This window comes from Mus musculus, chromosome 10 (genome assembly GCF_000001635.26).
Source record: "Mus musculus strain C57BL/6J chromosome 10, GRCm38.p6 C57BL/6J".
Lineage (NCBI taxonomy): Eukaryota > Metazoa > Chordata > Mammalia > Rodentia > Muridae > Mus > Mus musculus.
The window spans coordinates 51,600,870-51,614,633 of record NC_000076.6 but is presented as its reverse complement, the minus strand read 5'-3'; positions in this window follow the sequence as shown (position 1 = coordinate 51,614,633).

Below are 13,764 nucleotides of genomic sequence, written 5' to 3'. Positions count from 1 at the left end.
TTACTTCATTTTCTATTACTTCTTGCAGCCTTTTTCTTGACCAGCCTTCCTCTTAGGCAATTCAAAGTTAATGCATAACACATCTCAGATTTTCATCTTACACCTCTCTCTATGGGCCCTACTTCTTTCTCAGCTACTGTGATTGTCTACGGCAGTTGAACAAGTTTTTGAGCAGTTTCTGTGTATTGGGTACTATATTAATGAAAAGGTATAATTAGGCACAAAGAATCATTTCTCTCTCAATGAGCTCAAATTCCAAGAGAAGAGGGATACATTCAGATATTTTCAACCACTGAAAGGATCGTCCACTTGTAATGTGTGCAGAGAACTATCACAGTACCGAGTAATTTCAGTCATTCACCAAGGGAGATGAAGGCTGGGTTTAGAAGGCTAAATAATGGACTTGATATCATATAATGCTCTAAACTATGAATAGGAGTTAGTTAGGTAATCAAAGAATGAACAAAAGGGGGGAAAGCAGGAACTACAGTAGAAAGATAACAAAATCACATACATGTACAGGGACTGCAGAGAAATCCTCTCCTGCATGTCAGTCAGGTCTGGGCTGGGGCTCCAGAACGACAGCCTGGGGCTCTTTGCTAGACTGAGTTCATATTTATCTTGCCGGCAGTAGTGGCTCTCACAGTGTCTGGCTGAGTGATCACTGGCTCAAAATTCTTCTTTAGAAAGATACTTCTGATACTAAGTGAAATATAATCTTATTGAAAGCAATCAGGATCAGTACTGGAAACTGGGTAGGAGACTACTCCAGCGGGGTGGCCTCTATGTAAACACTGGGGGTCTTGCAGCTGCAAAATCATATCCTGCAGGAGGACCTAATGAAGGACTGCCTGAAAGAGCAAGGATTGCTGAAGCAAATAATGCCAGCCAATCAGGAACTGCTGTTTAGAAGAGATGCTTTCTTGGAATCAATGGGGGCGTGGGTGGAGGGTATTAAAAGGGCTTGCAGCAGTGCTCAGATGAGCTTACTACAGCATTCTTATTGGATCCCAAAGTCTGGAGTTTGTCATTGACTCTGCACCCACTCGACCCTGACACCCAAGAGCCGGTAGAGTAGGGCTGAGAACTGTCCAGGGCATAGGCAACAGGCTATATATAAATTCTCAAGCTGGAAAGGAAGTGGCCATTTATTTCAAACCATTGGTGAAAGATGAGTTGTAAGGTTCTAATTCCATTTATTGGAAGATGATATGAGCTACAAGAGGAAGTGTGGGAGGGAAAATGCTGAACTTGAGGTGGCAGAAACAATTTAAAGATAGTATCAAGCACTTGCACAGATGTAAGACTTTGAGCTTGGTAGACAGTAGTTAATGTTGGTAGTGAGGATTTGGATGCCATATTTGTACTACTTTTATCTTTTAAAGAGCAGATTAAACGGGACTGAAAAGTTGACTCAGGGGTTAAGAGCCCCTTGTTTCTCTATCAGAAAACTTGGATTTGTTCTCACATTATGGCTCACAAGCACCTGTAACTCTAGCCCTGAGCATCCAATACCCTCTTCTAACCTCTGAAGGCAAGAACATGACATACATGCAGGCAATAAACCCATAAATAAATAAATAAATAAATAAATAAATAAATAAATATATAAAAAAAGATATGAGACCTTGTCTTAAACAATACAAAACAGAGCTGAAGAGATGACTCAGTAGTTTAGAACTTCACGCTCTCAAAAAGGACCAGAATTCAGTGTCCAGCACCCACAGTGAGCAATGCTACAAAATATAATTCTGAGAGGGAAGGTACCTTTGGCAGGCTCATGCAAAATTATGCTGTGCAACAGATCTGGTATAAAAGAGGTTTATTGGAGGAGAGGAGGGAGGACCTGGGGAAGTCATAGAGGCAGACAAGTGGACATGTAGACATGGGGCATTGAGAGAATCATGAGGGCAGAGAGAGGGGGAAGAGGAGCAGAGATAGGGGACACATACAGAGAACAAACAGAGAGAGCGGGAGAGGCTAGAGATTCTTTTTATCCTCAGCACACACCCAGCTCACCTGGTGACAGTGGGAGCAGATGATGACATAACCAGTTGCTAGGTTCCTGAGAGCAGGCCAATGGAACTTTCCCACCCCCTGTCAGTCATATGCCTTTAACCCCAGCACTCAGTAGAGAGGCAGGTAGATATATGTGAGTTTGAGGCCAAGCAGGTCTACATAGTGAATTTCAGGCTGTTTAGGAATGTAGAATGTGACCTAGTGTCAACCCCTCCCCCTGCCCCCGCCAACACCCACAGAGGGGACGGGCACACCTCATATGCAGATACACACCACGCTGCTGTACAAACTGTCTGCTCTTATCACTTCCTTAATCAAATCCTTCATCGCCTCTTTCATAAATTGTTTCAATAGCCCCTGATTTGGCTCTGATCTCAGATACTTTACTGTTAACAAGGAAGATCTCATCATAAACTCTGTTTATTTACACTAGTCTTGTTGCCATGGGAAGTGGGGTAGGGAGCTTTTCATGTTCCTCGAGTATTCCAAAGCTTGCAATAAGTCACAGGACCTTATCCTGTGGTCTGGGATCTCGAAGCTCAGCACCAGCTTCTGCTCCTTGATTCTAGATGCAGTGATCTTAGAATAAAAATGTGAACGTGTTCGTGACAGTCCCCACAATGATGCTTCATACCTCAAAGTCTGGGCTCCTGCCTGCATTCTTCTTTACCTGTGACTATCTGAGATATGGCTAAACCCACCAGAAAGAATGAAATTATTTCCTTCTCTAATAAAACTGATTTCCACCTTTGTTGTAGCATTTATTATGCATCATTGCATTTTCTTAGGTTGTCTTAATTTATTCAGCTAGTGACTGCTGAGTGCCTATACACACCAAGTATAAACCAAACATAAGAAATGTAAAAAGTACTAAGTAATTGCAAGTAATCTTTGTTTTCAGAAGTTTAGATTCCAGAATTGTCATTACTTTACAAAGGAGGAAAGGTCTGGGCTCCTGGTTGTCCCTTCAGTGGCATTATGCACATTAGCATTTCCAAGACCCCAGTTTTACCTCTTAGAAATTCATGTGTCAGCTGCTAGAAGACTCTGTTCAGGATTCCCTCCTGACACACAAAACATATCACATTGATCAGTCCTTCTCAAGTAGTTCTGATAGTAACACTCTCCTACTAAGGAAAATTTTCTAACCTCTGATTACATTCACAAATACATTTTCCCTCCGTTCTAAGCAATAGATGTTGTTAGATAAAACAAGTGATAATGTCTGGGTCTAGTTTATTGCGCATCTTAATATACTCATATACAATATGGTGATACTGGACTGGAGAGATTGCTCAATGGTTAGGAGCACTGGCTGGTCTTCCAAAGGAGTGGCTCAGTTCCTAGCATCTACATGGTGGCCCACAATGGTCTGTAACTCTAGTTTTAAGGGGCCTGGCATAACTCTCTTGTCCTCAGATATGAGACATGCAAATGGTACACCAACATACATACAGAGAAAATACCAATGAGTATATATAGTAAGAATTTTAAAGACCAATATGGTGATGCTGTCTCTTAAGTCTCTTAAGACTGTTAAAGGAATAATGCATCCCAATGCACAGAAAAATGCTCAGAAATGACGATCCTGTTTGTGACTTCACTGGCTGACTCTGCTGACATGAAAACAGTTTTTCCTGTTGATAGGGACAAAGCTGCAAGACTTTCCAGATTCCTGAGTTGGTCACACAAAACAAAATTCCCAGCAGTGGGGCAACCACAGAACAACAAGAGAAATATTCTTCCATGTAAGCTGTGAACTTTCCTCCAGGTACAGAGCTCCCAGACTTTATTTCAGTAGAGTAAGGAATGAAGTTCCAAATTATTTGAAGCCAAGACCACATTATTGTCACCATGTGAAGCAGACAAGTAAGAAAATGGCTACTTTACTTTATAATTTTTGTTTAACTATTGAAACTTTTAGAGTCAAGTGGGTGTACAGTAAATAAACCTTTTAATTTCCTTTTGAAATAAAGGATTTCTTCCATTTCTATTATAAAGTTAATACCAAAATGAGTTTTTAAGATGAAAATTAAACCGAGAAAAATGCACAAAAAAAGTGCCCAGAACTCGAACCCGCTAGGAGTTCGACAGCTCTTTACAGATGATCCTGGTAAGGCCGAAATCATTATGCAAATGAATATTTTGCCATTAGTCAAAGTTAAGAAATTCAGTGCACTTAGAATCCAGTGTGAGAATAATTCATATATTTATCCTCTTATCCTGCCCACAGGGACATAGATAGTAAGATATTTTATTACTAACATAGGGTGGGGTATAATCAACATTAAATACATAGGTTTTATTGTTAGCAAATCACAAGTCAGCTCAGGTTTGATAAGGCTCTCAGGAGCAAAGTTCAGGGTAATTAAACTCTCAAACTGCAGAGTTACTCCATGACATCTATTCAAACTTCTCCTCTTACACTCCAGTGTCCTCATAGGAATTCCAACCACTTAGGTCAAAAAGCAGATGATTGCACAGTGCTCACAGTGCCAGCAAAAGTAAAATAGTGACTAAAGATGCAAGACGCTCCCATTGTGAGAAGATTGATTTCAGTTTATATCTCCAGGTTCATTATACAAAGGAGTTCTGGGGCAGAAATACTAAAGCACGAACTTAAGCAGGAACCATTGGTAGCTTACTGGATTGCTCACTGGCTGGTACTCAGCTTGTTGTTTCTATTTCAGCTCAGGACAACCTGGCGGGTTATGGTGCTAGCCACAATGGGCTAAGTGCTCCCCTGCCTCCCTGCCCACATCAATCATCAACCAAGACAATTTCTCATAGACACGTCCACAGATCAATCTGATTATAGCCATCCATCAATTTAGATTCCAAGTGACTCTAGGTTGTGACAAGTTGACAAAAATACAATTTAGCCAGCACAGGAAGGTCCTGCTTGACTATACTGCAACAGTGCTCGTGACGCAAGCAGCCCTTAAGCACAGCAAGCTGATGCATAGAAAATGCTAAAATTACTGTTCCCACCCCAGAGCTGCACTCAGGAATGACTTCCAAAGCTACGAAACGTAAAGTAAAATGCGAGTTACAGAAATCAAAGCAACATTTCTATCCAACTCCTTCATATCACTTCTTTTGTCTGATTTTGTGTTTGCCTTGTTCAAGATTTTTATTATTGAAAATTGATAAAATGGATTCTGATCATACGTTCTCTCCCCCACCTTCTCCTAGAACCTTCCCACCCATTCAGTTCATACCTCCTTTCTCTCTTTAGAAAACAAACATGAAAATTTAAAAAGGCAAGCCAAACACAAATTTTTTAAAAAGAAAAAGCATGTGGGTTAAACAAACACACATACATAGAGAATACATAGAGACAAGATATGCATACATGCACTCGTACATACATACATACATACATACATACATACATACATACACACAAATCTACAAAACCAGAAAATCAGAAACCATAAAAATGTTTTTTAAATATAAGAAAAAAAGCCTACAAGCCGGGTGTGACGGCACATGCCTTTAATCTCAGCACTCAGGAGGCAGAGGCAGGCAGATTTCTGAGTTTGAGGCCAGCCTGGTCTACAAAGTGAGTTCCAGGGCAGTCAGGGCTATACAGAGAAACCCTGTCTTGACACCACCCCCCACCCCCCAAAAAAAAGAAAAATAAAAGAAAGAAAGAAAAAAAGAAAAAAACCCTGCAAAACTGTCATTGAGCTTACCCTGTGTACTGCTGGGCATAGGACCCACCCTTAAGTGTAGTTTATATACCCAGTGAGATGCCATTGGAGAAAACTGACTTTTCATTTGCAAGTGGTTGTCAGTTGGAGATAGCTTCTTGGTTAGGGAAGAGCCCATGTCCAGTTCCCCCTCTCAGCCTTGGGATGCCTTCTAGCTTGAACCTGAGGAAGTCTTTTGTGCATGCTGCCACAGTCTCTGTAAGTGCATTATACTGTGTCCTGCTGTGTCTGGAAGACATGGTTTTCTTGGTCCATCCATTTTTTCTGCCTCTTATTCTCTTTCTGCCTCCTATTGTGCATATCTCCCTGAGCTCTGGGTCAGTGGGTGGAGCTTAATAAAAAAATATCTTTTATGATTGAGTGTTCTTGCTCTTTACACATCACGGATCTCTGTATTAGTTCCCATCTATTGCAAGAGGAATCATTTCTGGTTATAGCTGAGTGGGACACTGATCTATGGACATAGCAGAATGTTATAAGGAATCATTTTATTTGTGTGTTCTTTAGCAGAACAATAGTATTTTGTTTTCTGCTAGGCCTGTGACCTATCTAATTTCAAGTCCTTGGCTATTAGAACAGTGTCAAGCATGGATTCCATCTCATGAAGTGAGCCTTAAATCCAATCAGAGAGCATTTGGTTACTCCCTCAATGTTTGTGCCACTACTGCAAGAGTTTACCATGCAGGCATGTCACCATTATAGATCACAGGATTTATAGCTGGGTTGTTGGTTCCCTTTTCTTTCTGATAGAGTACAGAGTACCTTCCAGTACTAGGAATACTAGTTAGTAGGGATAAAAACTCTAGTTCAACTTTTTCATGTTCAATGAGATATGTAAGTTTTGTCTTCAGTAATAGAAACTTATAATCATCAGTTTGTGAATAGCATTTAGCAGCCCAAGTTGTTTGGGTGTTTCCATAGGGATATTTTGGCCAACATCTCAATTAGATGTAACCTATTCCTGACACTAGAAGTTTTACTTGTTGACAAAGATGTCTTGTTGGAACCTTGCCCCCTGCCCTGTTATTTCTGTTTAGATTTCAAAAGAAATTCTTACAGTAGTAGGTTTCAAGATGACACCTCAAATGATTCTCAGTGTTAGTTTTCCCTCCTCATTTTCTTTTTCTTTCTCTCCTTCCCCTGTATAACCCATCTATTCCAGTCTGTTCCTGACTCTCCATAAGTGTCTGTTCTAGTTCTCCTTTCTTGAATGATCCTCCATCTCCCCTAGTTCTTTACTCTATACCTGGTTATACAGTTTGTAGCATAGCTATTGAAGGTTTAAAAGCTAACATTCACATGTGAAAGAAAATTTATCATACCTGTCTTTTGTGGGTCTGGGTGACCTCACTCAGGATGATTTTTTTTCTAGCTCTATCCATTTATTTTTTTTTCCTTTTTTCTTTTTTATTAGATATTTTCCTCATTTACATTTCCCATGCTATCCCAAAAGTTCCCCATACCCTCCCCCCCACTCCCCTACCCACCCATTCCCACTTTTTGGCCCTGGTGTTCCCCTGTACTGGGGCATATAAAGTTTGTAAGTCCAATGGGTCTCTCTTTCCAGTGATGGCCGACTAGGTCATCTTTTGCTACATATGCAGCTAGAGTCAAGAGCTCCAGAGTACTGGTTAGTTCATAATGTTGCACCTACAGGGTTGCAGTTCCCTTTAGCTCCTTGGGTATTTTCTCTAGCTCCTCTATTGGGGGCCCTGTGATCCATCCATTAACTGACTGTGAGCATCCACTTATATGTTTGCTAGGCCCAGGTGTAGTCTCCTTAGGGACAGCTATATCAGGGTCCTATCAGCAAAATCTTGCTAGTGTATGCAATGGTGTCAGTGTTTGGAGGCTGATTATAGGATGGATCTCCGGATATGGCAGTCACTAGATGGTCCATCCTTTTGTCTCAGCCCCAAACTTTGTCTCTGTAACTCCTTCCATGGGTGTTTTGTTCCCAATTCTAAGAAGGGGCAAAGTGTCCACACTTGAGTCTTCCTTCTTGAGTTTCATGTGTTTTGCAAATTGTATCTTATATCTTGGGTATTCTGGGTTTCTGGGCTAATATCCACTTATCAGTGAGTACATATCATTTGAGTTCTTTTGTGACTAGGTTACCTCACTCAGGATAATGCCGTCCAGGTCCAACCATTTGCCTAGGAATTTCATAAATTCATTCTTTTTAATAGCTGAGTAGTACTTCATTGTGTAAATGTACCAAATTTTCTGTATCCATTCCTCTGTTGAGGGGCATCTGGGTTCTTTCCAGCTTCTGGCTATTATAAATAAGGCTGCTATGAACATAGTGGAGCATGTTTCTTTCTTACTAGTTGGAACATCTTCTGGATATATGCCCAGGAGAGGTATTTCAGGATCCTCCAGTAGTACCATGTCCAATTTTCTGAGAAACTGTTAGACTGATTTCCAGAGTGGTTGTACAAGCTTGCAATCCCACCAACAGTGGAGGAGTGTTCCTCTTTCTCCACATCCTCACCAGCATCTGCTGTCACCTGAATTTTTCACCTTAGCCATTCTGACTGGTGTAAGGTTGAATCTCAGGATTGTTTTGATTTGCATTTCCCTGATGAATAAGGATGCTGAACATTTTTTCAGGTGTTTCTCAGCCATTCGGTATTCCTCAGGTGAGAATTCTTTGTTTAGCTCTGAGCCCCATTTTTAATGGGGTTATTTGATTTTCTGGAGTCCACCTTCTTGAGTTCTTTATATATATTGGATATTATTCCTCTACCTGATTTAGGATAGGTAAAGATCCTTTCCCAATCTGTTGGTGGCCTTTTTGTCTTATTGATGGTGTCTTTTGCCTTACAGAAGCTTTGCAGTTTCATGAGGTCCCATTTGTCAATTCTCGATCTTACAGCACAAGCCATTGCTGTTCTATTCAGAAATTTTCCCCCTGTGCCAATATCTTCGAGGCTTTTCCCCACTTTCTCCTATATAAGTTTCAGTGTCTCTGGTTTTATGTGGAGCTCCTTGATCCACTTAGATTTAACCTTAGTACAAGGAGATAAGAATGGATCGATTCACATTCTTCTACATGATAACAACCAGTTGTGCCAGCACCATTTGTTGAAAATGCTGTCTTTCTTCCACTGGATGGTTTTAACTCCCTTGTCGAAGATCAAGCGACCATAGATGTGTGGGTTCATTTCTGGGTCTTCAGCCGGGCACGGTGGCGCATGCCTTTAATCCCAGCACTTGGGAGGCAGAGGCAGGTGGATTTCTGAGTTCGAGGCCAGCCTGGTCTACAAAGTGAGTTCCAGGACAGCCAGGGCTATACAGAGAAACCCTGTCTCGAAAAAGAAAAAAAAAATGCCGCTCATTTCTGGGTCTTCAATTCTATTCCATTGGTCTACTTGCCTGTTGTTATACCAGTACCATGCAGTTTTTATCACAATTGCTCTGTAGCAAAGTTTGAGGTCAGGCATGGTGATTCAACCAGAGGTTCTTTTATCCTTGAGAAGAGTTTTTGCTATCCTAGGTTTTTTGTTATTCCAGATGAATTTGCAGATGGCTCTTTCTAATTCGTTGAAGAACTGAGTTGGAATTTTAATAGGGATTGCATTGAATCTGAAGATTGCTTTTGGCAAGATGGCCATTTTTACTATATTGATCCTGCCAATCCATGAGCATGGAGATCTTTCCATCTTCTGAGATCTTCTTTAATTTCTTTCTTCAGGGACTTGAAATTCTTATCATACAGATCTTTCACTTCCTTAGTTAGAGTCACACCAAGGTGTTTTATAGTATTTGTGACTATTGAGAAGGGTGTTGTTTCCCTAATTTCTTTCTCAGCCTGTTTATTCTTTGTGTAGAGAAAGGCCATTGACTTGTTTCAGTTAATTTTATATTCAGCTACTTCACCAAAGCTGTTTATCAGGTTTAGGAGTTCTCTGGTGGAATTTTTAGGGTCACTTATATATACTATCATATCATCTGCAAAAAGTGATATTTTGACTTCATCTTGTGCAATTTTGATCCCCTTGATCTCCTTTTGTTGTCTAATTGCTCTGGATAGGACTTCAAGTACAATGTTGAATAGGTAGGGAGAAAGTGGGCAGCCTTGTCTAGTCCCTGATTATAGTGGGATTGCTTCCAGCTTCTCACCATTTACTTTGATGTTGGCTACTGGTTTGCTGTACATTGCTTTTATCATGTTTAGGTATGGGCCTTGAATTCCTGATCTTTCCAAGACTTTTATCATGAATGGGTGTTGGATCTTGTCAAATGCTTTTTCTGCATCTAATGAGATGCTCATGTGGTTTTTGTCTTTGAGTTTGTTTATATACTGGATTACGTTGATGGATTTCTGTATATTGAACCATCCCTGCATCCCTGGGACGAAATCTAGATGATGGATGATTATTTTGATGTGTTCTTGGATTCAGTTAGTGAGAATTTTATTGAGTATTATTGCATCGATATTCATAAGGGAAATTGGTCTGAAGTTCTCTATCTTTGTTGAATCTTTCTGTGGTTTAGGTATCAGAGTAATTGTGGCTTCATAGAATGAGTTGGACAGAGTATATTCTACTTCTATTTTGTGGAATAGTTTGTGAAGAACTGGGATTAGATCTTCTTTGAAGGTCTGATAGAACTCTGCATTAAACCCATCTGGTCCTGGGCTTTTTTTTTGGTTGGGAGACCATTAATGACTACTTCTATTTCTTTAGGGAATATGGGACTGTTTAGATCGTTAACTTGATCCTGTTTTAAATTTGGTGCCTGGTATCTGTCTAGAAATTTGTCCATTTGTCCAGGTTTTTCAGTTTTGTTGAGTATAGCCTTCTGTAGAAGGATGTGATGATGTTTTGGATTTCTTCAGCGCTTGTTGTTATGTCTCCCTTTTCATTTCTGATTTTGTTAATTAGGATTCTGTCCCTGTGCCCTCTAGTGAGTGTGCCTAAGGGTTTATCTATATTGTTGATTTTCTCAAAGATCCAGCTCTTCATTTGGTTGATTCTTTGAATAGTTCTTTTTGTTTCCACTTGGTTGATTTCACCCCTCAGTTTGATTATTTCCTGCCATCGACTCCTCTTGGGTGAATTTGCTTCCTTTTTTTCTAGAGCTTTTAGGTGTGTTGTCAAGCTGCTAGTGTGTGCTCTCTCTAGTTTCTTTTTGGAGTCACTCAGAGCTATGAGTTTCCCTCTTAGAAATGCTTTCATAGTGTCCCATAAGTTTGGGTATGTTGTGGCTTCATTTTCATTAAACTCTAAAAAGTCTTTAATTTCTTTCTTTATTCCTTCCTTGACCAAGGTATCATTGAGAAGAATGTTGTTCAGTTTCCATGTGAATGTTGGCATTCCATTATTTATTTTGTTATTGAAGATCAGCCTCATTCCATGGTGGTCTGATAGGATGCATGGGACAATTTCAATATTTTTGTATCTGTTGAGGCCTGTTTTGTGACCAATTATATGGTCAATTTTGGGGAAGGTTTCGTGAGGTGTTGAGAAGAAGGTATATCCTTTTGTTTTAGGATAAAATGTTCTGTAGATATCTGTCAGATCCATTTGTTTCATAACTTCTGTTAGTTTCACTGTGTCCCTGTTTAGTTTCTGTTTCCACAATCTGTCCATTGATGAAACTGGTGTGTTGAAGTCTCCCACTATTATTGTGTGAGGTACAATGTGTGCTTTGAGCTTTACTAAAGTGTCTTTAATGAATGTGGCTGCCCTTGCATTAGAAGCATAGATATTCCGAATTGAGAGTTCCTCTTGGAGGATTTTACGTTTGATGAGTATGAAGTGTCCCTCCTTGTCTTTTTTGATTACTTTGGATTGGTAGTCGATTTTATTCGATATTAGAATGGCTAATATCTTGTTAGCTTGTTTCTTCATACCATTTACTTGGAAAATTGTTTTCCAGCCTTTCACTCTGAGGTAGTATCTGTCTTTTTCTTTGAGATGGGTTTCCTGTAAGCAGCAGAATGTTGGGTCCTGTTTGTGTAGCCAGTTTGTTAGTCTATGTCTTTTTATTGGGGAATTGAGTCCATTGGCATGAAGAGATATTGAGGAAAAGTAATTGTTGCTTCCTTTTATTTTTGTTGTTAGAGTTGGCATTCTGTTCTTGTGGCTGTCTTCTTTTTCGTTTGTTGAGGGATTACTTTATTGCTTTTTCTAGGGCGTGATTTCTGTCCTTGTATTGGTTTTTTTCTGTTATTATCCTTTGAAGGGCTGGATTCATGGAAAGATAATGTGTGAATTTGGTTTTGTCGTGGAATACTTTGGTTTCTTCATCAATGGTAATTGAGAGTTTGGCTGGGTATAGTAGTCTGGACTGGCATTTGTGTTCTCTTAAGGTCTGTATAAAGTCTGTCCAGGATCTTCTGGCTTTCATAGTCTCTGGTGAAAAGTCTGGTGTAATTCTGATAGGCCTGCCTTTATAAGTTACTTGACCTTTTTCCCTTACTGCTTTTAATATTCTATCTTTATTTAGTGCATTTGTTGTTCTGATTATTGTGTGTCGGGAGGAATTTCTTTTCTGGTCCAGTTTATTTGGAGTTCTGTAGGCTTCTTGTATGTTCATGGGCAACTCTTTCTTTAGGTTTGGGAAGTTTTCTTCTATAATTTTGTTGAAGATATTTGCTGGCCCTTTAAGTTGAAAATCTTTATTCTCATCAACTCCTATTATCCATAGGTTTGGTCTTCTCATTGTGTCCTGGATTTCCTGGATGTTTTGAGTTAGGATCTTTTTGCATTTTGTGTTTTCTTTGATTGTTGGTCCGATGTTCTCTATGGAATCTTCTGTACCTGAGATTCTTTCTTCCATCTCTTGTATTCTGTTGCTGATGCTTGCATCTATAGTTCCAGATTTCTTTCCAAGGTTTTCTATCTCCAGCATTGACTCACTTTGGGTTTTCTTTATAGTGTCTACTTCCCTTTTTAGGTCTTGGATAGTTTTATTCAATTCCATCACCTCTTTGGTCCAGTTTTCTTGCAATACTTTAAGGGAATTTTGTGCTTCCTCTTCAAGGTCTTCTACCTGTTTAGCTGTGTTCTCCTGTATTTCTTTAAGTGAGTTATTATAGTCCTTCTTGATGTCCTCTACCATCATCATGAGATATGCTTTTAAATCCGGGTCTAGTTTTTTAGGTGTGTTGAGTTGCTCAGGCCTGGGTGGGGTGGGAGTGTTGCGTTCTGATGATGGTGAGTGGTCTTGGTTTCTGTTAGTAAGATTCTTACGTTTGCCTTTTGCCATCTGGTATTCTCTGGAGTTAGTTGTTGTTGTTGTCTCTGGTTAGAGCCTGTTCCTCAGGTGTTTATGTTAGCCTCTATCAGCAGACCTGGGAGACTAGCTCTCTCCTGGGTTTCAGTGCTCAGAGTACTCTCTGCAGGTAGGTTCTCCTCTTGCAGGGAATGTGCCCAGATAGCTGGTGTTTGAACCTGCTTCCTGGCAGAAGTTGTGATCCACTCATAGAGGTCTTAAGATCCCGAGGAGGGTCCTGTGTATACCTTATGGGTGTCCACAGACTCCACGCCCAAGGTACCCCAGTGCTGGCCAGACCGGAAGGGACTTGTGCCCCTGCTCAGGCCGGGTTTTCTGCTTCCCTAACTAATGCAGTCTCAGGTCCAGCTAGATTGGATTGGAGCAGATGCTGTGTTGAACTCCCAGAGGTCTTAAGGTCCCGTGGCAGGTGTTGTGGGTAGCTGACGGGTGTCAGTCAACTCTGCCCACTAGCTACCGCTCTATCCATTTATATGTGTATTTTATGATTTTGATTTTTTAATAGCAGGGTAATATGTCATTGTATAAATGACATGAATAATATTTTCATTATTTATCTACTGATGGACATTGGAAATGTATCCAACTTCTGGCTACTAGAATAAGGCACCAATAAATCAAAAATGAATGAGCAAGGGTCTCTATAGTACAGTAGAGTCCTTTAGTATTTGCCCAATAGTGTAACAGCTGGTAGATCTATTTCCAGCTTCCTAAGGAACCATCTCATTGATTTCCATAGTCACTGTACAATTTTTTACTTCCACCAACAATGGATAAGTGTTCT